At 38.7% G+C, this 27,189-nt stretch overlaps 1 long non-coding RNA gene across 4 annotated transcripts in view; it reads left to right on the forward strand.

Annotated features, from left to right (window-relative positions):
- LOC113625382 (uncharacterized) overlaps window positions 1–27,189 on the forward strand; it is an 84,301-nt gene that overhangs the window by 24,504 nt on the left and 32,608 nt on the right. The window contains exon 4 of one of the 4 annotated variants that reach the window (XR_003434645.1): window positions 20,588–21,081. The exons of 2 other annotated variants lie outside the window; for them this stretch is intronic. This is a non-coding gene — a long non-coding RNA (uncharacterized LOC113625382). Of the gene's footprint in view, window positions 1–18,963; window positions 19,650–20,587; window positions 21,082–27,189 lie in introns of those variants that run through there. One more of the 4 variants, XR_003434646.1, reaches the window with a different exon arrangement.

Genomic DNA, 27,189 nt, shown 5'->3' on the forward strand with positions numbered 1-27,189 from the left:
AAACCATATTTTGAGATATTGTTTTGCCTAAATTTGTTAGCAGCCCCAAAATATTCTCTATTTTTCCACAGGGGGCTTATTTAATCACAATAATTGAGAATTTCATTTATAGGGCAATTTAAAGTGTTTTGTGAAGATTTCACATTGACTCATTATTATTAACCTCATGGAACCGAGAAATGTAGAGAAACGATATGTAAAGGGAGCGAGCTCTTGAGAGGCTGAGAGATGTAAACACAGGAGCATATCTGCTATTTCAAAAATAAGGCGTTTAATAGAAACTTCCTTGGGAGATTCATAAACACAGAAGCTTAACACATAACAAAGCTGACTCGGGCTTTAAATATTAAAAGGGTAAAATTAACATGTTTAAACACCCCTCAGGTTTAAGGCTGTCTTTAATCACTTTATGAGTACTGAGTACTTTCCCTTCTTAAAATATGCATTAGCCATGTCAGTACATGAGCGACATCCCTTTGTAATCACTACTGTGAAAGCCTCACGGTTAATTACACAGTTTCTATCTCACACCACTGGTCTCCCAGATCTTTCCCAACTTCTCTACACAAATCTAACTCCCCTCAACCACCCCTGCATTTTAGGGGCCTTGAACTCTACTCTTAAATCTCTCGGGACATTTTTATGTATAGTTCTCGTCAACATCTACAATGATTGGTGATGTTCTTGTCTGTCTTTCCTACTGGAGCATGCAATATTTGAAGACAAAGGCTGTACCTGACTCACTTTTATGCCCACCATCATGAACACAGTTTGTTAGCTCGAGTTCACGTGCCCAACGCACAGTGAGGCCGAAGAAACTGAAATGTGGGAACTTGGAGCAGAGAAAGGTTTATTGCAGGGCCATGCAAGGAGACAAGTGTCTCATGCCCCAAAAAGCTCCAAGCTCCCCGAAGGGTTTTAGCAAAGCATTTTTAAAAGCCAGGTGAGGGAGTGGAGGGTCTCAGGGTAAGTGATCATCTCGTGCACAATTCTCTGATTGGCTGATGGTGAGGTAACAGGGTGGTGTCACGGGGCTTACCATTATCAGTCTTTAGACTGGAGGAGACCTGGGGCTATGTGTTCATGGTCATCAAGTAGTTAACATCTTCCATTTGTTGGGGGCTTTTCACATCTGTAAAACAACTCAGGAAATGTGCATCAGATACTATTATCTAGGTACTTCAGAGAGGAGCTAAAGCAGAGGATATGGGGGAAGGCCTGTCCTGGGAAGGCCCCAAAGGGTCCTGCTAGGTTACAATGACACATGGTATTGAGGAAGCAAAATAAAGGAAGGCATTACATATTTTTCCTAACTCAGTTTTCCTTTTAAAAATGTCCATGGTTATCTCTGAAATATTTACATGTTAAACAGTACCAGGATTTCCAGGTTACTTTAGTGCGAGGGATGTGGCTGGCTCCTCCTTGCTGAATTTCTGTGTTGGAAAGGAGGCTGATGGCAGGAAATGCCTCACTCAGTCCATCTACAACCCCATTGGGAAGTAGGCAAGCAAGGGAATTGTGTGCATGGTTTAAGACAGAAACACGTTTCTCTCCAATATTCAGACAGTGGAGTCTGAGTATATTCAAGCTGTTACGGGGAGATGTAGATTAAATATTTGTTTAGGTTGAACACAGCACAAATGGCTAATTTAAGATAAAATCCACCTTGGGTATTGCAATGCCCAGATATTTTCCTTTATTTTGTTATCAAATAATTACGAAGTCTGGTTTTTTTTTTTTTTTTTTTTTTTTTTTTTTTTTCAAATAATTACGTAGTTTTTTTTTTTTTTTTTTTTTTTTTTTCCTATTAGGAAGATACAGCTGAAGCATTTGTTTGTTTGAATCACCTGGACAATTGTCTTTTTTTAAAAAATTAATTAATTAATTTATTTTTGGCTGTGTTAGGTCTTTGTTTCTGTGTGTGGGCTTTCTCTAGCTGCGGTGAGCAGGGGCTACTCTTCATTACGGTGCGCGGGCTTCTCGTTGCAGTGGCTTCTGTAGTTGCGGAGCACGGGCTCTAGGAGCGCGGGCTTTAGTAGTTGTGGCATGTGGGCTCAGTAGTCGTGGTTCGTGGGCTCTAGAGCGCAGGCTCAGTAGTTGTGGTGCACGGGCTTAGTTGCTCCACGGCATGTGGGATCTTCCCAGACCAGGGATCGAACCCATGTCCCCTGCATTGGCAGGCAGATTCTTAACCACTGCGCCACCAGGGAAGTCCTGGATAATTGTCTTAGGTTTCCTTTCCTGATGGATAAGTTTCAGAGGATTAGATTCACTTCCTATGACTAAATGATAGTCATAATGAAACCAATTGGTCAACAGCTGAGGGATAAGGGGAGAATCCTACAACAGACATTTCAGGAGAAAAAGGAGCTGTCGAACTCCTGAGTGGAAATAATGGTTGTGAGACTGGTCTTCATGCCGTTATCGGGAGCCTCCTAACATCAGGGGTTCAGGAATCTCTTTGGCTCTTCAAAGTGGTTTGAGGCTCAGGTCTGTATGAACCAGGCCCCAGCCTGGTGGGAGGGAGGAGTACTCAAGGGAAGAGCTGGGGGGCTGGCGCTTGAAGCACTTCCTTTAGTGCAGACCATTGAAGACCACCATGAAAACACACTTCTTATTTTGGAAAGTTCGCATTTGATTGAATTACCCATTGTGCCTGTATATCCTAGTTATACTGGGGAATATACAGTGAGTTTATTGCAAAGAAATAATTTTGCAAATTTCCACTGCTTTAGCCTTGAGTCATTTTACTAGTTTTCACATAAAACATTCAATTAATTATAAGACATTTGTCCTGGGCCATTACCCTTTCAATCATTTAAAAATATACAGGCTATAATTACATGATTATTGGCTGTTAAAATGTTAATGCTTAGTTTTAAAATGTCAAGTTAGCTTTCAAAAGGAAGATATGCAACAGAAATGTATTTTTTGTATTTCAATTAGCACCATTACAGCGAAAGAATTTCTAGTCACATTACACAAAATCACTTTTTTTTCTCTATTAAGGTGGAAGAAATAAGCAACTGTTTCTTCATCAATTATTCTCATAATAACTTCAAAATGTTTCAAAATCTATGTATAGGTGATTGATCTACTGAATATCACTTTTAAAGTAAAGAGGAAGGAAAGAAAACTGAAACAATATTTTAACAAGGAAATAAAGATTACATGGCCAGTGTGCCTATTTGAATGAATCCAGTCAGTTAGCTGTTCAGTTCAGACAAATTTAACCAAAAAATCACCTAGACTCAAATTCTAAAGCAAATTTTGTTCAAAATCGTCAGCTCTTAAGAACTCTGTTAACAAACATCTAAAGGTAAGACTGGAAACCATAAAATTCCTAGAAGGAAACATAGGTAGTACACTCTTTGACATTGGTCTTAGTAGTATTTATTTTTTATTTTTATTTTATTTTTTATTTTTTTGCGGTACGCGGGCCTCTCACTGCTGTGGCCTGTCCCGCTGCGGAGCACAGGCTCCGGACGCGCAGGCTCAGCGGCCATGGCTCACGGGCCCAGCCACTCCACGGCATGTAGGATCTTCCCCGACCGGGGCACGAACCCGTGTCCCCTGCATCGGCAGGCAGACTCCCAACCACTGTGCCACCAGGGAAGCCCCTTAGTAGTATTTTTTTGGATCTATCTCCTCAGGCAAGAGAAACAAAAGCAAAAATAAACAAATGGGGCTTAATCAAACTTAAAAGCTTTGCACAATGAAGGAAACCATCAACAAAACAAAAAGACAACCTACAGAATGGGAGAAGATATTTGCGAATGATATGTCTGATAAGGGGTTAATATCCAAAATATATAAAGAACTCACACAACTCAATATCAAAAAACCAAACAACACAATTAAAAAATGGGCAGAGGACCTGAACAGGAATCTTTCCAAAGAAGACATACAGATGCCCAACAGGCACATGAAAAGATGCTCAACATCACTAACCATCAGGGAAGTGTAAATCAGAACCACGAGGCATCACCTCACACGTGTCAGAATGGCTATTGTCAAAAAGACAACAAATAGCGAGTGCTGACAAGGATATGGAGAAAAGGGAACCCTCATAGACTGTTGGTGGGAATGTAAATTGATACAGCCACTATGGAGAACAGTATGGAGGTTCCTCAAAAAATTAAAAATAGAACTACCATACGACCCAGCAATTCCACTCCTTGGGTATACATCTGAAGAAAACAAAAACACTAATTCAAGAAGATACATGCATAGCAGCACTGTTTACAAGCACCAAGCAACCTGGGTGTCCATCAATACATGAATGGATAAAGAAGATGTGGTATATATATATATATATACAATGGAAAAATATTCAGCCATAAAAATAATGAAATTTTTCCATTTACAACAAGATGGATGGATAAAGAAGATGTGGTATATATATATACCACATGAATGGATAAAGAAGATGTGGTATGTATATATACAATGGAATATTATGAATGAATAAAGAAGAATGGATAAAGAAGATGTGGTATATATATGGATAAATGGATAAAGAAGATGTGGTATATATATATATATATATATATATATATATATATATATACACACACACACACAATGGAATATTATTCAGCCATAAAAATAATGAAATTTTGCCATTTGCAACAAGATGGATGGACCTGGAAGGTATTATGCTTAGTGAAATAAGTCAGACAGAGAAAGACAAATACTGTATGTTTTCACTTATACGTGGAATATAAAAAGTAAAAGAAATGAATGAATATGACAAAACAGAAACAGACTCACAGATGAAGAGTACAAACTAGTGGTTACCAGTGAGGAGAGGGTGGGAGGAGGGGCAAGATAGGGGAAGGGGATTAAGAGGTATAAACTACTAGGTATAAAATAAATAAGATATAACGATGTAATGTACAGCATGGGGAATATAGAAAATATTTAATAATAATTTTATATGGAATATCTATAAAAATATAGAATCATATGCTGTATACCTGAAACTAATATAATAAGTCAACTATACTCCAATTAAAAAATTCTGTTAACTATGATATTCTCCATGAATCTTAGCTATAGCCTTTATATTTTTTAATTAAAAAGAGTACATATGAAAAAAAAAATTCTTTTATTTACAGACACCCCCCCCATATTAATTATTTAGTTTCTAAAAATTCAGAGAAGTTTTGCATCTTCAATAAAACAGTTCTAATATAGCTTAAAGCTAAACATTTGTGAGCTTCTGGAATAGGTCTGGTTTTCTCTCCTTTATAAAAAGATTCGATTCTGGCCTTTTCTAACCTCCAAGATTTCTTTTTTTTTTTCCCCATTTAATAACTCTATTTTGAAGAATTGCCAGCTTTTGCTAGGCAGTGCTTCTCGGATTTTAATGCATGTGAGTCCCCCTGGGGATCTTGTTAAAATGCAGCTTCTGATTCAGTGGGTCTGGGGTGGGGCCTGATACTCTGCATTGCTAACAAGTTCCCAGGGGATGCTGATGCTCCTGGTCGATGGACTATATTTTAACCATCAAGGACTTAGAGAAATGTTTTCTTTTCAAACCTTTAGCTGCCTCAGCACTCCTTGAAAACCAACTTGCTGGACAGAGTTGAGGTCTGCCTGTGTAGACTGGCCATGAAATGCACATAATAGGGGATAATTCCCCTTCCCTGGCCTTCCTACTGTTTCAGGAGTATTTACGATGGGCAATTTCCTTATCATTAGAAAACTCTAAAATTTTTGAATAAAAGCCAACTTATTCTCTTAAAACTTTCTTAAAAATCTTACTTTAAGATTCAAATTTCTAAAGATAAATCTGAGTTATTAAATAAAAACTCCTTAAAATAATTATGAAATCTACTTTTAAAGGAAACTAAAAGGGTAGATTTTGACATCTTGAATGAGACATATTAATAGTTCCTTAAAATCCAGGAAGCAATGTGAAAGAATCTTTTATCCTCAGAAACAGATTTGCTTTATCTTCTGAATAACGTCTATCAAAAGTTCTACACCCAGGACTACAGAATTTCTCTCTCTCTCACAGAGAGCACTTTAAATTCGTTATAAAATATGATCCTTCCCATAATTCTGAGAGAGAATTATTCATTTCATCTCTTGATCTGGCCTGCTAACTCTAGTACTGTTGTAGGCAAAAATAAGCTAGAGTGCTGTCTTTCCTGTGTCACAAGAGGGATTTGAAGATCTAATAAATTTTAAAATTTCATATAGAGATGTAGGAAGTAAGAAGTATGAGGGATTTTCCAGTCAGTAGCATCAGAGTACTTTTTGTTTAAATAATATTCAAGGGCCATGTATTAATCATGGAAACCTCTTGTGGGTGTACAGGAAGATGTTGTATATAGAACTGCTGGCTGTGGATCAACGCAATCTTTGCTTGTTTTGATTATTCATTGTTTTGTAACGAAATATTTAAAAAAGCAAACATCTTTTTTAGGGATATACTTTTTGACCTCACAAATGGTTCAGACAGGTGGTTTTCGAAGTGTGGTCCGTGAATCGGCAGCATCGGCATCACCTGGGAACTGTTAGAGATGCAAATACTCGGGTCTTGCACCAGGCGTACTGAATCAGAAGCTCAGGGGGTGGGGCTCAGCCATCTGAAGTTTAAGAAGCTCTCAGCTGATTCTGATGGAGGCTTAGTTAAACTAAATCAAGTGTTCTCAACAGGAGTGATTTTTACCCTCCACAACTTGGGGGAAGAGTGCTACTGCCATCTAGTGGTTAGAGGTCAGGGATGCGGCTCAACATCTTCCAATGCACGGGACAGCCCCCATCCCCAGCAAACAGCACCCCAGAACTCACCAGCCCCAGATGTCCATTGTGTCAAGGTTGAGAAATTCTGTACCAAATCCTTTAGGAGGAATTTCCTGAATGTAGGTAAGTTGAGTCGACAGAAAGGCAGCATGGATTAGGGAATGAGACAAAGTCTGGAATTCAGGTTCTGGCTCTGCTGATTAAAAGTTGTGTGATTTCATGGAAATCTCTTAACTTGTTTCAGTTGTCTCACTTATAAAATGGGAATAATCCCTGCCTAGTGCATGGATTAGTATGAGGATCAAATGAGATAATGTGTATGAACCCACTTTGTAAACTGTCATGCTAATTAAATTGAACTGAAAGATTTTTCCAGTGGGAGGAAGACACAGACCAGAGGTAGGTGTAGGATGTTATAAAATGTTAAACATCTGATTCAGCTGTCTGAAAACAGCCAGATTCCTTGATGTAAATCTGATTTGTGTTGGAGTTTTTATTTATTTATTTATTTTCTTAGTGCTTTTTACATCCTTTCCTGTAACTACTTGGGTTTAGCTTTGTCTTTTGTTTGTTTGTTTTACTCTCAGTCATAGCATGATAGCGAAATAGCTGGCTCCTGACTTCTCTCTACACTAGGGGTTCTCAAAGTTTAGCCTGTATCTGAATCACCAGGGGATTTTTATTTTGTATTAATAAGAACACTTAACATGAGATCTAATCTCAACAAAATTTTAAGAGCACAATTCAATACATTGTTGACTATAGGTTGTACAATGTTGTACAACAGATCTCTAGGGCTTACACGTTTTGCTTAACTGAAAATTTATGCCTATTTATTAGTAATTCACCATTTTCCCCTCTCCCAGCAACCCCCTGGAAACCACCATTCTGTTCTCTGCTTCTTTGGCTTTGGTTACTTTAGATCCCTCATGTGAGTGGAATCATTCAGTATTTGTCCTTCTGTCACTGGCTTATTTCACTTAGCATTGTGTCCTCAAGGTTCATTCATGGTGTTGCATATTGTGAGATTTCCTTCTTTTTAAAGACTAAATAGTAGTCCATTATATGCATATGCCACGTTTTCTTTATCCATTCATCTGTCCATGGACATTTAGGTTGTTTCCACATCTCAGCTGTTATGCAGAATACTGCAGTGAACGAGGGAGTGCTGATAACTTTTCGAGATCCTGATTCCACTATTTCTGGATATATACCCAGACGTGGGATTGCTGGATCATATGGTAGCTATACTTTTAACTTTTTGAGTGAACTCCACACGGTTTTCCATAGTGGCTGCACCATTTTATATTGCCACTGTTAGTGCACAAGGGTTCCAATTTCTCCACAATCTCACCAGCACTCATTGTGTTTGTCAGAAGGCTCTTACCGTGCAGATTGCTGGGCTTAATCCCCAGGATTTCTCGCTCAGTGGGGCTGGGAGGGGTCCAAGAAGTTACCTTTTTTTTTTTTTTAACAGGGTCCTAGATGATGCTAGTGCTATTGGCCTGGGGAACACATTTTTGAGAACTTACCCTATTGCTAACTGGATAATGGTAGAATTGCTGATATCTAATTGTCGCTGGCAAGCTTTGGCTTCAGGCCTCTTTGTGAAGCCTCTTTTGACATAAGGAATAGCTTTTATTTTCCTGGCAAGTGATGCCATTCCCCCTTATTAATTCTTTGCTTGAAAAGACCCATTTATTTCTCTTTCCTCTTCCCAATGATGTTAACAATTTTAGCAATCTTGTATTGATAATAGCTTTGGCATGTTCTCGGTTAATTGAGGCCGCTCTGCTTTAGCAATCACAGTTAATGATAGAGGACTCAGACTTGGGCTGAAGACAGGATGTCCTAATGTATCTTAGATAAGGGGTAGTTTTGTTATTCAGTGTTCCTCTTTAATGCAGGAATTATTGTACTATCAAAAAAGGAAATACACAAAAATGAAGGGACATGTCTGGCTTGAAGGCTTTGTGTTTGAAATGTTTTGCACCGTGTGGCTCACAGGCTATTTGCCTCAGAGTAAATTGAGATATTTGCTTAAAAGGCAGTTTCATAGGCCCCATTCCAGAAGCAAGGGCACTCAAATGTTAGTTGCTGTAGAAGCACCCTGAGAAGGGCCCATGCAGGGCTCTGGACAGGGTGACATCAGCAAAATGGCACAATAGGCGCTTCCTTCCATTGGCCCCTCAAAGAACACTGATGAACCTACACTAACACGTGATTATCCCCTGAAAGTCCATAGTTTACATTGGGGTTCACTCTTGGTGTTGTACCTTCTATGGGTTCGGACAAATGTGTAATGAATGACCTGTATCCATCATTATAGAATCATACAGAACATTTTCACTGCCCTAAAAATCCTCGGTGTTGGTTTCATTTCTTTTCTCCCCACTGTGCTGTGTGGTTTATGACATAACAAAAACTTGTTGAATAAATATCTGCACTGTATTAAGGTACATTTTTCACTTGATTGTCTCCTAAATCATTGAGTGTTTCACATTGAGAAGAGTCTTGGAGATTATCTACCTTCCTTTGTTTCTGTTGTAGTTGAGGATGCTGAGGTCGTAAATGGTTAGGGTGCTTGTTCAAGGTCCCACATCTAAAACTTCTGTTTTAAGGAAGGTGTTTTTCCACTATTAAAGGCATTAACAATGGTTTTGCTAATCTATTACTTCTTCTCCTTGTTTCCTAGCCACATCAGTCTGCTCACTATCGGTCCCCGAATAAAACAAATATTTTTACACCTCTGTACTTTTACTGACGCTGTTCCTGCTTCCTAGCATGTCTTTACTTTCTTCTGCTCAGTCTTCAAATCCCATCTCAGTAATGACATCCCGACATAACCCAATGTGTCACTTACTTTTCCTCTGAGTTCCAGCAGCATTCCAAATATAACTGGTCAAATTGTATGCAAGACATTGTCTCCTCTCATTGCCTACTAACTGATGATTGCTAGTGATAAGCTGAGGTCTCCAAGGAGACAGACATATAAACAACACGGGACCCTAACATTTATCCTGAATCCCTATGTAGAACCAGGACCAACGAATTTGCTGAAAGAAAGTAGTTTCTCCCTTTGTATTGATTTGTGGCACATTCAGGCCAAGGGACCTTTCTAGTCTTCCAGGCATAGTATTTTATACTGAATTCTGCCCAACTAAAGCCTCCTGTTTGTTTCTGATTTCTGGGCTCAGAAAGATCCCTTTTCTCAAAATGAATGTCTTCCTGTTTCCTGGGAAATTTTACCTTTTACGTACTGCTCATCTTTCTGCCCCCATGGTATAACAAGATCTTGCCAATTCAATAATCACAGCACATAAGAACCACACATATAAGGGGCTGGTTACAAGCTACCCTCCCATCAACTAGTAGGTACTCAGTAAATATCGATCGAATAAATAGATCAGGGAATAAAGGAAAATAACCTATAATTTCACATGGTAGTGAAATGAAAACATCTTTTTCTCTAGACATCAAAGCCCACTCAATATTATTCTAATACCTGAGGTGAGGTAAAAGCTTGCCCTTCTCAAATGAAGTATAAAACTAACAATATTTATTTATAATAGCAATTAAGTTTTCAACATCTTCCCAATCAACTGCTTGGTCTCTAGTCACGACCTACATCAACCCAGGTTGCATATATTTCCTTATTCTTATACTTAACTTTCCTTATAATGTAAGCAATATATACTTAATATGTTCTATATTTCCTTATTCTTGCACTTAAATGAATGCAGACATAGGCATATTATGTATTTTTGTGTTAAAAATCAGGTTCTCATCAGTTGGAGAAAATAGTGTACTAGGGTCTAGGGTCACCTCACCTTTAGTGAATGAGCTTCTTATGGTCCCTTGAGAATCCGGAGTGAAGTTTCCATTGATCACATTTCCTATTGAGTCATCTATCCTATTAATCAATGATTTTTAAAGAGTAGGTCTTGGTCTGGATTAATAGAAGACACATAGCTATCAGGACTAGTGTGAACTTTTTTTTTAAAATTAATTAATGTATTTATTTTTGGCTGCGTTGTGTCTTTACTGCTGCCCTTGGGCTCTCTCTAGTTGCAGCGAGCGGGGGCTACTCTTTCTTGCGGTGCGCGGGTTTCTTACCGCGGTGGCCTCTCCCGTTGCAGAGCACGGGCTCTAGGTGCGGGGGCCTCTGTAGTTGTGGCACGTGAGCTCAGTAGTTGTGGCTCCCGGGCTTCAGAGTGCAGGCTCAGCAGTTGTGGCGCACGGGCCTAGCTACTCCGCGGCATGTGGGATCTTCCCGGAACAAGGCTCAAACCCATGTTCCCTGAATTGGCAGGCGACTCCCAAGCACTGAGCCACCAGGGAAGTCCCAGGACTAGTGTGAACTTTTAAACCTCGCTAGAGTGGAGTGTATAGTCCATAAAATCTTCCTCTGTTCTAATATTAATGTGTATGGAAAACTCTCAGGCAAACCTTAATTAATTTATTGATGCCAGGCAATTATTTTCAAAGGATCTGTTTGCAGGGCTGAGATAACTCTCTCTTCAATCATTGACTCGTCTATCCAGCCAAATGCTCATTGAACTCCTATAACTTACAAATTGCTGAGCTTGATGAATAGACTGTAACAACCAAAATAGCAACTGATCAAGGCCCTGCAGGGTACCTGCACGCACTACGCTGAGTGTCTTATGTGACCTTTCATTTACTCACCATAAAGAATTCCGCTCAACCAGCTTGAGAAATTAAAGAGTCTATGATCTACATGCTGTTTGTAAATAGATTTAAAAGCAAATCACATATTTGACGCTCATTTCAACAAAAGGATGGACACATTCCTAAGGACCTTGGATGTATGAGGAAGGAAAGGATGTGTATAATGATCAGAGAGGCGTTATATAATCTGGTTAATCAGTCACACAGCTACAAACACGCTGATGTTATAGGGCACCTTAAAGTGCTATATGTACAATTACTGGAAGAATTCAAAGGAAGAAATATGCACCCAGGATTAGGCGATTCGATTGGCTGTCCTCCCTGATTTTGAAAGGCTGGTCCTGAAATTGTAAAGCTGTAATGTGGTTTGTTTCAGTAATATGAGTAAAACATGAACAAGCCTAACTCTTATTTTTAGTCTGGGTCTTAGAAGCATATTTTTTTACCCATTGACCTACCAGGCTTGCTTTAGCATCAGACAGAAGCTGAAGACCAGAAAGAGTCCAGGTGGCAAGTGTTTGCTTCTAACTTACAGGGGAAAAAGGAACAAGAAAAGAATTTCATTTCCCTGCAAAAACATGGAGCAGCTGGTCTTTGCAGGAAAAAGCACTGGCTTCTGTAGACCATTATACACAGTGTGCATTGTGTGCAAGGCTGAAGTTCTGGAACCTTGTGTGTGTGTGTGCGTGTGCGTGTGTCTTCAGTCAGCCTCCTTGCTGAATGAGTCACCATGGAGTTGTCATGGGGGAAAGACAGAAAGATGAAGCAGATAAAGCAGCTCCTTGAAGAACCTGTGTTTGCACCCACAAGCATGCCAGATATGTGGTCCTCCTCTCTCAGCTTCTTCTTCTTGGCGGGACTTCTTGCTCTTCTGCAGCAGCACATGGCACCAAGGTAAAGGTCGGGTTTCAAAGCGAGTCTTGAGACTGGACGGTCCATATTTTCGTGGGAGAGAACAGGATGTTTTTGACAAAGTGAACGAACGAAAAACTGGTTCCTTGCCCCTAAAATTAGACAAATGTCACCGTCAAGCAAAGGGTGGAAAACTAGTGACCATCCTGAAGTCATTTTTGCTAAAGTAAGCAAACTGAATTTTAAAAAAGTTTTTATATTCTCTTGTTTCATGGTAATTTGATATATTATGCTCCATGAAAAGAAGTTTCCTCAAATCCTAATATATTCTAGATTTGCTCATTATGAAAATGTTTTTCTCTTGGTTTACTGGTTTTTATTACATTATTGCATTATCCATCAGAGATCAGTGAAACCCTGCTAGTTAGACAATAAAGTTTAAATCATTTTTATTTCCTGTAATTTTAATTTTGTAATAAATTATTATATAATGTGATGCCCTTTGCAAAATAGCCTCAAACTATTCTGTTGCGGAAGATAAATATATATTATATTATACTATGTGAAATAATATATAGTAAATATCCATATATTTAAAGATCTGAGTAGCTCCTGGATATTTGCAGCTACACGATTGTTAACCGGAGGTCCACGGATCACCTGCAATTTGGGGCACAACTGGCTTATTTTCCTGAAAATTTGATCCAGAGCTTTCATCACCTCCCTCAAAGGATCTGTGATTCAAAAAAGATGGTTAATTACTATATTAAAAAAATATTTAAAACAGCTTATATAGTCTTTACACTGACAGAGTGTATTTAAATGCCTTGAGACCTACCAGACAATGCTAACAGGAATTATTATAATTAAGAAAAACGTGTTTTTCCTGCTAAAAAACAAAGTGTCTTTCCCTAAAATCTGTGTTGTAATAAACACTTATACAATGAAAAAATCCTGTTGGATGTTTTCATCCTCTGTCTTCTGGCAGTTATGGTACCTCTGTGTATTCATGGTGTGTGGCTGATGTTTCATAGATCAAGACTTGGAGTTTTATAGCTCAAGATTTCCTCTAAAGCTGACTCGGTTTGCATCCACACATTTCATAGCTTTGACTGCACAATTTCCTGGTAGATTCCTTGTTGTTTAACTGTATTAAATAATACAGTGATAGATCTCTGAAACATTTGTCAGAGTGTATGTGCAGTTTATCTGGTTCTGTCATTCACGTTGCCAGGAATGGAAGACTGGCAATTTTGTCCTCGAAATAGATTTTCTTAATACATAAACTATACAAGTGATTTTTCTGAAAAGAATTTTTTTCCCTGAGCTTTTTAGGAGAGTAGATATTTGTAGAACATACTGATCATTTCTAACATTTAAAAACAGTCGTAGGGAAGTAAAATTTCTCCGTTTCAAAACATTGAAAATCTCAGACATTTACTTGCTCAAAATTCTAATTCCTAGTGTATTGTTGGGTGCTGTATTAGGCACCGTACGCTAGACTAGAGAAAATTAAAGGCATCATAGTCCAAATTATTTATTTTATACATGAAGAAACTTCAACTCTTCTGGATGGCTCCTATGTTAGCTAAGGGAATCAGAAACCACCCGTTCTGGTTCTCTTTTAACTGGCTCCCATGCTCCGATAGATCTGAAGACTCACTCCCAGGCACTTATGGAACAAGGGGAAAAGATCCAACTGTCCTGTTGGTGGATAACAGTGGAAGCGGCACCACCCGTCTTTTTCCGATCCTTCCTCATAAAGCAGGACACTCTCAATTGCCAGGCAAGCTTCCCCTCTTCAGGGTCCCAGCCCCTCAGATGGCTACGAAGAACCTAGACCAACACCCCCTCCACCCTATCCCACTGTGACTCAAGTAGAACCAACGTCAGAGACTTCAAAGGCTTAAACTACCGTTGTTTTTGAGTTGAGGGTACTGATTATTAGAGCTCCTAAATTCAAGCTCAATGAAAGAACGTCAAAACTTATGCATATGTAATCAGGGATGTTAGGAAGCTTATTTTGGAAAACGCTGAAGCTTATTAAATGTGTACCACACCTCTTTTCACACTAAAAATTTGACAACTGTCTCACAGGATGAAATATAAAGTTATCCACCATGAGAAGGAAGGCAGCCTCGCAGATAGGAAATAGCAACAGTTTTGGAGACATTCAGGAATGGATTCAATCCACTTAGGGATTGTTTCATCCTTGGTCAAATTGCTTAATCTACCTGAACCTCAGTTTTTTCATCTGTTAAACAAGAAAATGTGGGGATGAGTAGCATTTACATCAAATGGCTCTTGTGAGTGTCATATTATTACATGATATTTAGAAGATATACAGCTCATGGTAGGCACTCAATAAACAGTCATCAGAGCTCATCCCATATACCCAACAGTCACGGTTCTTTGTAGGGTAAGGAAAAAAGTCTCTTAAAAATGTGTTTATATGTCATAAATTAATATCAAAACTGGAAAGGCAGAGCAGACTACTGGACTGGTACTTTAATAGTATTCAAGAAGATCATTACAAGTAACACATAAAATGGACATCCTTAAAAATACACACTACTCTATATAAAATAGATAACTCAGAAGGACCTACTGTATAACACAGGGGACTCTACTCAATACTCTGTAATGACCTATATGGGAAAAGAGTCTAAAAAAGAGTGGATATATGTATATGTATAACTGATTCACTTTGCTGTTCATCTGAAACTAACACAACATTATACTCCAATAAAATTTTTAAAAAAATCTTTGTAGCTTCTTTAGATTAACTTTGATTTTCTGTCTTGCTTAGAACCAATAATAGTAATAGCAACAGTAAAACATAACTCATTTTGGGGGGTAGCTAATATAAATGTCATTCTACAAATTCTGAAAGTCAGATGCAAACAGAATGAGTTTTTATAACTACAGCTCAACCTGTAAATAAGAACATTTGCAGAAACATCATTGTTAAGTATTTTTTTAAAAAACAAGCTAAACACACTGTGGAAGTAAAATTGCATAAATACATGCCTAGGAAACAAAAGTAATAGCTCGTGGTGTTCTTAAAGCCTGGTAAAATGCTTTCAGTAAATTGTGTTATATTTGCTTTACAATAGGAAAACTCAGAGCAAGTTAAACTAGTTATGTGACTAATGACATAAACAATTGACATTATTCTGTCTGAATTCTGTCTAATCATGCCTAATTGACATATGATTTTTTTTTATCAGCAAGAAGACATTAGTAGGAACTGTTGGGATTTACTAAAAACATGAGCTCTGTTTGATCTTCCCACCTTGTTCCACTTTTCTCTCCTCCCTCCCTCTTTCCCTTCCTTCTTCTCCCACCTCATCTTCTTCCTCCTTTTTCGCATCATCAGTATCCTAATAATCCAATATTATTCGAGAAAGGTTGTTTCATGCAATTAAGTATGTACCTGGATTCCATCTTTCTAAAATGCAGCAGTCCTAGTTAATTCCAATACAAGGCTCAGTACGTACTGAGTAAACACTAGTTAATGACTGATAAGAATAGAAATAGAATCTTAACTTTTTAAAAATTTTAATTTTAATTTTTTATTGAAGTATAGTTGATTTACAACATTGTGTTAGTTTCAGGTGTACAGCAAAGTGATTCAGTTTCTTTTATACATTTCTTTTATATAGTCTTTTTCATATTCTTTTCCACTATGGTTTGAATATAGTTCCCTGTGCTATACAGTAGGTCCTTGTTGTGTATCTATTTTATATGTAGTAGTTTGTATATGCTAATCCCAAACTCCTCATTTATCCCCACCCCGCTCTTTCCCCTGTAGAAACTGTAAGTTTGTTTTCTATGTCTGTGAGTCTGTTTCTGTTTTGTAAATAAGTCAGTTTGTATCATATTTTAGATTCCCCGTATAAGTGATATCATGTGATATTTGTCCTTCTCTGTCTGATTTACTTCACTTACTATGATAATCTCTAGGTCCATCCATGTTGCTTCAAATGGCCTCCTTTCATTCTTTCTTTTATGGCTGAGTAGTGAGAACCTTAGCTTTGATGGATAATATACTTATTTTCCTTTTCAGTTGACATTTAACTACATTGCCTCGGCAGTGTCAAGTGCGGTTGCACTGAACTCACTCAGAAAAGCTCTGTGCTTGGGGTATAATGCTCGGTAGTTGCTGTCTTGAAATTCTTAATACTTTTATCTTTGAACCTGTGTTCTGAAGGGAGCATGTGCTGGGGGCTTCGAGATTGGCTCCCACGTGGTTCTGCCTGTCTCACCTCCTTCCCCCTTCCTGGGATGGGTTCTTGGCTACCTGGTGCCTGGGCCACCCCTGCTCACTCTCAGTCGAGGCAGCAACTGACAGGAGGGCTTGGTTGGGAGGAAGCCCCCGTTTTGCCATCGCCTTCTCCCTGGCTGGGGGCCTGGATGTGGGCACCTGGGTGGACAGTGTCCACATGCGCATGAGGAGTCTGGGAGGGGAGCAGCAGTGGGTGCTCTGGTCCCTCCCCTTCCAGGTACTGCCCAGTGCCCACGAAGGCACTGAGTGTGTCCTGGGAGGAGGCTGCAGTCCCTGAGGGTCGGTGGTCGGCTGTGGGTTGGGGCAGAGGACCTAGTGGGAAGGGAAGATTGATTCCCTCATTCAGCTGGAACTCTGCGTTTCCAATGCGCATTGGACCTGGCAGATTACATAGCTGGCCCTGGCTTTAGTGTCATTATTCATGTACTACTTACTGAGTATTCTGGTTATACAGAGACATCTCTGGATTAAACCATAAAGAAACTAAGAGTTTCTTTCCAAATCTAGCTAAGCATTCAGTAATAGATGCTGTTTTTCTAAATATTGATTCCTAATATTAAGAGACTACCCTGGAAGAGTTTAATTTTCTTTTAAGTTTGACTACCTTCATTTCATATCAATTCTAAATACCATTTAACCTTGACTAGCAATATTTTTGTGCACCCAAAGTATCTGAGTATCTTTACAAAGCATTGTTAGATTGAAAAGTACTTGGGGCCAGGTGACACTGATTAGAGAAGAGGGGATTAAAAAAAGAAAAAAGAAAGAAAAGAAGAAAGAGGAGACGGAAGAGAAAATGGATTAGAAATCGAGGAATGAGGAATGATATCAGAAAGATGGCAGCGTAGGAGGCTCTAGCCCTCGGGTCCCCAAGGAAACAGGAAAGCTGCTGGATAGTAGGGCACCAGGTCGGGGGAGAAGCAGATAGAAAGAGTCTGGAGGTAATACAGCTAATAACAACCAGATCTACTGAGGGCTTACCTCATGTCTGGCACTGTCTAGATACACAACATATGTGAATCCATTTAATGCTCATCAGAACTATGAAGGAGAAGCCATTATGATTCCAATATTGTGGTAAAGGGAGCGGAGCTCAGAGAGATTAAATGATGTGCTCTAGGCTACACAGCAAGGAGGCAGCAGAACAAGAATCTAATCCAGGCACTTGGGTCTGGAGACCAAGCTTCTAACCATTATTCCATAGACGAGTTCTGTTTGGAGTCTGGGTTTGGAGTTTGAGATTGCACTTGGGCTGCCCATGTAGGAGTAGTGAAATTACAGAGATCAGCTTCAGTAGTAATAGCAACATTTTAGTTTTTATTTCACTTATTGACAGAAAAAATAACTGGAGGATTCAGGGGGAAAAAAGCATAAAATGAAAATACCAAAGAACTTTTGGTCTGATAGTATCTTACATTTGTACATAACATTCTGTACTTTGCAAAGTATTTTCGGGGTGCTATCTCATTTATTTTGCAAGATGACTTGGCAAGACAAGTATTATTGTCCCCACTTTACACAGATGAGGAAATTGAAGCTTGGAGAGATTGTGATCTCCAAGCCCAGATAGCTTATAAAATGGAGATTCAAGGCTTCAGAATTCTTTCCACTAAGGATTAATTAGTAGGGGGAAAATTGTGAAGAGTGAAATATTTTCTAATCTCGGTTGAAACAGTTCATTACAGATCATTTTCTTCTCACTGATATCACTTTCAAGTGGCTGCTGTGTCATGTGTACTTTGTTAATTGAAATTGTATCAGCCAAAATAGTGAAAAATTACAATATATGAGAAGGAAACTTGTGGATACTAGATAGGATTTAATCCAATTGATTCACCAGAAAAGCCATCTGGATACTGGTGTCCATTACTTTACTTCTTTTCTGGACAGCTCTTGCTAGATTCACTTTAAACAATGGTCTCTCAGTATATTTTGTTCTTGAGTCAACATTTAAGAAACAGTATTTGGGACTGGGCCTTGCCTTTGAATTTTAAAGAGGGAGTAAGGGGGAAGCAAACAGGCTGACTCATTTTCCAGAATTATACACATTGAAGAGAGCAGCACAAAGGAGTGTACCACTCCTGACATCCGCAGTGAGCACTGAAGGAAAGGATTCTGGGCATATATCAGCCAACACAATCACTCTCACTTTCGCTGGCTAGAGACTGGCTCTTTTTGTTCTCTGTTTCTGCCGAGGTTATACTTTCGTAGCCCTTAGAGTCTCAACAGGCATGTCAAAAAACAATATTAAGAGATTGAAACTTAGTATTTGTTTTCCCGGAAGCTCTATGAAGTAGGATAGGATTAGGCAATGCTGCAAAATTGAAGATGACAAGGTGGTGAAGTTAATATGTTTTCTTTCTGTCAACATGAAGCTGAACTTGCGCCCTCGAATCAGATTTATAAAATGGTGAAGTGCAGAGGATCTTTGAGAGCTGATGAAGACATTAATCAACTAATGAATGGATGTACTGTGCTCTGTGCAGAGCTGGGATGACAGTGGGAAGCGAGAGAGACACAGCCCTTGTCCACAGGACGTTTCCAACTTGATGGGAAAGATACACAGTTAAACAAGGAAGTGCCCGTTGAGCATGCCAACCACTGGTCACCTTCGCCCTCTCATCATCCCATCAAGTAACTGGACAGCCCTCAATGTATAAGGTCCTGGAATATGACCCTAAGTTAAAGCTCAGTATTGTGCGCTTGACATGTGGGGAAAACTGGGAGGACCTTGAGTGGCAGAACTGCAAGTTTCCCTACTCTGCTCCCCCGGATGGGGTCCCCCAGCCAAACAACTTCACTCCTTGCGGGAGCCAGGCACGGGGCTTGTTTCTCCCTCAGGAGCAGGTTTCTGACAGCCCCCAGAATTATTCAAACAAGCCAATCTCATCCTCCCCCTGGAACCAGGGGTCACCCACCCTCTTGTTACTACAAAACCTGCCTCTCCCAGCCTCTAGTTGATCACCCTGTTCCAGAGCGCACCCCCAGGGTGGCCCTGCATGGCACGGTGTCCTTTTCTTTTGGGCTGGGAGTATATGTGACTAATAAACTACTGCCAGTCCCACCTGTCCAGTTTGGGTGTTGCAAGTTGGGTTGAAATCGTTGGGTGACATTCCCTCCCTCACCTATGGAGTAAAGAGGAGGCAATCAAAACAAAGGTACTTAGACATCGAGTTAAAATTTGGTTTCCTCTTATATCCACTTACTGCAGGGAGCTGAGCTGTGAAATGGTTGATATGAATGTCGACTACTTTTTTTTTTTTAGATATTTTGCAACTTTAATGTTTTTTTAATTTAATTTTTATTTTATATTGGAGTATAGTTGATTAACAATGTTGTGTTAGTTTCAGGTGCATAGCAGAGTGATTCAGTTATACATATACATGTATCTATTCTTTTTCAAATTCTTTTCCCATTTAGGCTATTACAGAATATTGAGCAGAGTTCCCTGTGCTCTACAGCAGGTCCTTGTTGGTTATATATTTTAAATATAGCAGTGTGTACATGTCGACTACTCTTTGAAGCAGTTGAACAGCAAACACAGAACAATGGAAACTAAGTGCTGCTCTACACCTTCCCTCAAAACCTTATCTTCATGGACTTGGAGATGGCTCAACAAGAATGAAACTTTTTCATTGATTCGTGTTATTAGTCTGAGCTAAAAACTGATAGAAGACTTTGTACATGTTAAAGAGGCAGAGATTGAAATTTCATATTGCTCAGTTCGAATGTTTGGCTTACTTGGGAGGTTCAATTTTTCATCTGTCAATTTTCAATCATCGCCTTGATTTAATAAGCCTTGCAGAAAATTATTCATCTTTGTGTGAGAAGTCTACTGAGGATGGTTGACACACATTTATAAAGCACGTCAGTATAAAAACGAGTTGGTTCATGCATGCAGCAATACTACAGCTTGTTTTCTTGAAGCAATAATTCCCTGACTAAGGACAGACTCATCACTTATCATCTCATCTTAATTAACTTATATTTTCATTTCAGTTAAAAGCAAACAAATCACAGTCTGGCAACCCTGGGAATGGATATGTCTCAAGTCAGACGCTTGCAGTGTTGGTTTGGCCACGTGCCATGGTGCCCATGACAATGGCGATGTGAAATTAACCACGACAATTTTTACTGCACTGCACAAAGAAGAACTGGAATAAAAATACGGAATCGTATGAAAAAGGAACCGAAACAGCCATACTGTGTCACTGAATAGAGCTGGAAATGGTGAATCGTAAATTTTAACCCCATGCTTATCCTAGTACAGTAAGTGGTGACAAGGATTATTATTGAGATATCACCAAGATGACCCCTTGATCTCCATCTCACTTTTTGAGGCCAGGCTGTAAGAAATTCTACTTGGAGAGATTAACTTTCTATCCTCTCTTGGTGTGTTTAATTTTGGGGGTATTAGATGGCTATTTTTATTTTGCCTTAAAAAAATTATTTTATTGAAGTATAGTTGATGTACAATGTTGTGTTAATTTCTACTGTACAGCAAAGTGATTCAGTTATACATATACATACATTCTTTTTCATATTCTTTTCCATTATGGTTTATCACAGGATATTGAATATTGTTCCCTAGATGGCTGTTTTATTAAAGGAGTCAATGGGTGATAAGAAAGGAAAGGGAAATCTCAAAGGGAAAAACAGGATGATGGTGAGAGCAAGGAAGCTCTAATATCAAATTTTACCCACTTTAACAGTCTGGAGACATCCCAGATGAGAAAATGGAAAGAAAGAAGGCGTTTTGAAATTTGATAGGACATAATAGTCATAGTCACCACATGCAAAGTCTGCTGAGGGACAGGTAGTATACTAGATATTTATATATACCAGAGCAATAGGGTTCTTGAACTTGACTGCACAGTGGAATCACTGGGGGAGCTTAACAAAGAATAGTGATACCTGGGTCCCCCAGAGGTTCTGATTTTATTGGTCTAGGATGAGGCTTGAGCATCTTGGTTTTTAAAAGCTTCCCAGGTGGTGCTAAATGACAGTGAAGTTTGAGAACCACTCAATTCAGTTCTCCCCACACCTTAGAAGGCAGGTATTATAATCCAGATTTATATAGTGGCACAAGTAATATTGAGAAGGTAAATAAATTATCCGTAGTCATGCAGCCAGTAAGTGTCAAAGCAAGGGCTGGAATGCTGCTCTGCCCAACTCCAGGGCCTGGGTTTTTCCACAAGCTGTTCTACTCTCTGATGGATTCTGTTAGAGGGCAGGGCAGGGAGAGCAAGAAGGCCCTGCCCTGGGTAAATGAGAGTCGATGATATTCACCTTTCATACTAGACGTGGAGTGTACATGTGAAAACTGGGACTTCAGAAGCCTTAAAAAAGGCTGCTAGCATTTTACAAGCCGATATTCCTAAGTTAAACTGATTTTCTATATTTAGAGACATTTGAGCTGAGGTTGGTTCTCTGAGCTCCTCGAGTGAAAGAAAAGAAAGGTTATATTGGAATTATGCTTCAAAGATTGAAATTGGTTCTCTTCTGTTTCATGAATGAATTGCAATGAATATATTTGGCATTTTATAATCTTCCTTACCACTCCCATTATCTTTCTTCTAGCTCACTTTTCAAATGACAGAGTGATTTACTGTCTTTTAGAAGTTCCATTTCACTGAACGAACGGTGAATATAAAAATTTGCCACTTGACCTCACACTGACTCAGATATTCAAAAGATTCATTTGATTAAAAAGAACTCACGGAAATGGAAGCCAATAAATGTTAGATTGTAAGGAAATTGAGAACATTCCAAGATTTGTTCTTTTAAAAATCAGTGGGAAGCAATCCAAACTACGTTTTCTTTTAGGATGACCAGAGGCTGGGTTTGCTTTCTATTTGTAAAGTGCATGGTTTTTTTTGGCCACATTTGTCTGTCTGACATTGACTTCAGTCACCTTCACCCAACGAAACCAAAACACATTAGCGCATTTCAAGAAATACTCTCAATAAACGTATTTACTCTTCCTGCCAAAATCCAGAGCAGGTTACATACAGGGGGACTTGGATGTGTAAAACAAGCATATATTCGAAGGAGGGGCCTCAAAGCAAAGTTAAACTTCTGTGTTCTTTTAGGAATTATTTAGTCATGAAAGTTCTGATAATTACTTATAAAAGCAAAAGACTAGAAATAGCCCAAATGATCCTCTGTAGAGGACAGGTTGAAAAAATTATGAAAAATCCTTACTATGCAGCCTGCATGGTGTTAAAGTTTTTAGGTACAATAATGGTATTGTGCTTATGGGAGATAATTTTATTGACTCATAATATTAGTAATAAATATTGCATGATTTAGTGTTGAAATATCGCATCTGTAACTTTAAAAGTTTTTAGCTAAAACAAAAACAACAACCCATTTCAAAAAAACAACAAAACACAACAAACAAGAGAACCTCAAAAGGGGTAAACTAAGTATGACAGAAATCTTGATAAAATTTTAACTCTGAGTGGTGGGTCTATGGGAGTTTATGATGTTGTTCTATTTTTATGTATGTTTGAAAATATTCAAAATAGAAATATTTAAACACTGGTAGACCCAGGCTTCTGCCGCTTGGTGAGGGATATATAACCAAGAGTTTACATTTTTGTTTATGTTTCAGAATCCTTATGCAACAAAAAGGAATGTTAGACATGGAAATAGGCCACTTAATATAGTATCCGGGTTTGGCTAACTCTATGTGCATGGAAATATCCCCTAGCTCAGGATAAGTGACTGTGGCCTCATGGAAAAGTTGGGCTACAAACCCCATAAATGGAGACTGCTCTAGTTCACACTGGTCTCAGGGAACATTACTTACAGCTTCACTACCTGAAGTAGCTGTTTAACTGACATGACTCAGTTTAGTTGGGCTGGGATTCTAGCAAAACGAGGTCTCATTATTTTAATACTCTTAGTAAGATTGGAAAGGAGACTTTCAAATATCTGAAAGTTGCCAAAAAGGGCTTTTTCCAGGGTTGGTCTTAGGTAAAATTTGAAAGAAGGTACTAGTTTGCCTCTGAAAACCTTTCGTTCCCAAGTTGGGTCTTACAGAAGCCTTTTTACACTGAATCCTCATCGTTATTTTTTTATTCTGCCTCTTCCTATGCAGGGCTCAATGTGCATTTTGAGAGACTGCAACTGGGTCTACCTTTGTTGGTGCCATGCCATGATCCCAAGACACTCAGCACTTGGTTCCACTCTGCTGTCTCCCTGCTTACTTCATCCTATCAATACCTACTTTTAATTGGGAGACCAAGGTGTGAAATAAGTGCCATTTGGGGGAATGGAATTTGAGTCCTAAATTAAACTTGGGACACTGGAAAGGAGCTAAAAGCATCCCAGGCAGGTTGTACCTCTGACTCCCAGCAGAGACAAATGCAAACCTTCTGGAGGGAAATCATCCTCAAGTATGGCCTCCAGTTTCCCCACAGATTAAGATCAACTAAATATGAGCTCCTAATAAAAAAAAAAAATCAAACACACCAGGAAATAAATCACCATGAATGAAATTCAGCAGAAACAACAAAAATTAGGTTAGGACTCCAACATTTTGGATTTTGGCATCATCAGAGACAGAATATAAATATCAATTTGGAATTTGTTTAACAAAATGAAGGGTAAAAATTTTTTTAAAAATCAATAAGAGGTTATCCAAAATGACCAGTAACATATGAATATGAGAATACAACATGATCAAGTTCGGTTAATCTCACAAACACAATGTAAAGTAGTGCAGACATACTATGGACAACAGTTTGACTATTTCTTATAAGGCCATACGTGCGCTTACAATAAAACCTAACAATTGCACTCTTGGGCATTACTCCAGAGAAATGAAACCTTTATTCATAATAGCCCCACCCTGGGAACAACTAAAATGTCCTTCAGTGGGTGAATGGTTGAATATATGTATATTCATACCATGGAACACTTCTCAGCAATGAAAAGGAAGAAACTATTGATGTGTGCAACAACTTGGATGGCTCTCAAGGAAACTATGTTGAGTCAAATAACCAATCCCTGAAGCTTACATAGTATATGATTCCATTCAGGTAACGTTTTTGACACGGCAACGTTGTAGAGAGCAGATTAGTTGTTGCCAGGGGTTAGAGAGGGGTTGGAGAGTGGGTAGGAAGGAGGCAGTGGTGGCAGCTAAAGGATAGCACAAGGGGTTCCTCTGGTGGTGGAATTGTTCTGTCTTGAATATGATAGTGGTCACATGAATCTACACATGTGATAAAATTTTTTAGAATTAAATACACACACATGTAAAATTTGCAAAATTTGAATAAGATGCATGGATTTTATCAACATCAGTTTCCTGGTTGTATTATTGTACAACAGTTATGCAAGGGACTTCCCTGGCAGTCCAATGGTTAGGACTCTGCACTTCCCCTGCAGGGGGCATGGGTTCGATCCCTGATGGGGGATCACGCAAGCCGTGTGGCCAAAAAAAAAAGATAGCTATTCAAGATGTGACCATTAGGAGGCACTAGATGAAGCATATACAATATTTCTCTGTATTATTTCTTCTCACTTCATGTGAATGTACAATTATCTCCAAATTGAAAGGTTAATTAAAAACAAAATATAGAGGTCATTTTTAAAGCAATAAAAATGTAAAGTACATTGGCATAAATCTAACGCAATTAATGCATGGTCTGTATGGACAAATTTGTTAAACTGTATTGGGAGACACTAGATAAGAACTAAATAAATGGAAAGATAATTCACATTCATGGAGGGAAAGACTTACTGTCATAAAGATATTAATGGAGGTAGAATCCAATAAAATTTCAGTAATAATCACAATGGGATTTGTTGAGGATGGTGACAAACTGATTCTAAAATTTAGATTCAAGTTCATAGGTCCAAGAATACTTAAAATACCTCTAAAGAGGAATAAGGTAGAGAAGCTTACTCTACAAAATTGGAAGACTTTCTGTAAAGCCATGGTAGTCAGTATCATGTAATTATGGTCAGGCATAGGCAAATGGCCTAATGAGAAAAGGTATATATGCAAATTTCTTTACAATTGTGCAGGCATTCTGAATTGCTGGGGAAAGAACTGACTATTAATAAATTGTGTTGGACACTTGGTTATCTAAAGAAAAACTGAAATTGGATTATTGCTTTATACTTTTCACAAAATTAAATACTCAAGTATGAAAAGTTTTAGAATATAAGAAATCTTTTTAGGACAGAGAGGTAGGGAAGAATTTCTTAAACATGATACAAAAAATACCAACATAGGGCTTCCCTGGTGGCGCAGTGGTTGAGAGTCCACCTGCCGATGCATGGGACAAGGGTTCGTGCCCCGGTCTGGGAAGATCCCACATGCCGCGGAGCAGCTAGGCCCGTGAGCCATGGCCGCTGAGCCTGCGCGTCCGGAGCCTGTGCTCCGCAACGGGAGAGGCCACAACAGTGAGAGGCCCGCGTACCGCAAAAGAAAAAAAAAAAACCCAACATAGAAGAAAAGATTGATAAATTTGATGAAATTAAAGCCAAGAACTTCAGTTCAAGACACTACAAGGAAAATGAAAGTAAAAACTCAAACTGGCAGCAAATGTTGTCCAATAAACTTATGGAAAGATGCTCAATCTTATGAGTAATCAGAAAATGCCAATTAAGTCAACAATGCAATACCATTTTATATCACTAGATTGGAAAAAGCAAAGAAGTCTGTTAATATGCATTAGTGAGAATGTGGGGTAACGGGCGATTTTTACACATTCCTGGTATAAAAAATGCCAATTGCTACAATCATTTTGGAATGCAATTAGGTACTATCTGGTACAGTTAAATATTCACAAAGCCTGTGTGACAGCAATTCCATTCTTAGAATACACTCTAGAGAAACTCCTGGGTGTCAGAATTCTCTTTACAACCTTGTATGTAAAATCAAAAAAGGAAGTCAACATAAATGGTCGACAATAAGCAAAAAGTTTGGTGATTTCTTTAAAAAAAATATACATACTCTTACCATATGATCCAGCAATTGCTTTCCTTGGTATTTACCCCAAAGAGTTGAAAACTTACATCCGCACAAAAATGTGTGCAGACATGTTTATAGTTTTATTCATAATTGCCCCAAATTGGAAGCAACCAAGGTGTCCTTCAATAGGTGAATGGATAAATAAACTGTGGTACATCCAGACGATAGAATAGTATTCAGCATTAAAAAGAAACGAGCTATCAAGTTATGAAAAGACATGGAGAAAACAAACTTAAATGCATATTACTAAGTGAAAGAAGCCAGTTTGAAATGGCTGCAAACTATGATTCCAACCATGTGGCAGTTTCGGAAAAGGCAAAACGATGGAAACAGTAAAAAGATCAGTGGGCTCTAGGGGTTGGTAGGAGGGATGAATAGGCAGAGCATGGAGGATGTTTAGGGCAGTGAAGCTATTCTATTTGATACTATAATGGTGGGTACATGTCATTACACATTTGTCAAAACTCATAGACTGTACAACAGCAAGACTGAACCCTAATGTAAACCATGGACTTCGGGTGATAATGATGTGTCAGTGTAGGTTTATGGATTATAACAAATGCCAGGATGCTCTCAGTAGGAGAGGCTATGCACGTGTGTGGGAACCAGG

The sequence above is a fragment of the Aethalodelphis obliquidens genome, unplaced genomic scaffold (assembly GCF_003676395.1).
Source record: "Aethalodelphis obliquidens isolate GAN/ISIS:26980383/991018 unplaced genomic scaffold, ASM367639v1 scaffold15, whole genome shotgun sequence".
NCBI classification, from domain to species: domain Eukaryota; kingdom Metazoa; phylum Chordata; class Mammalia; order Artiodactyla; family Delphinidae; genus Aethalodelphis; species Aethalodelphis obliquidens.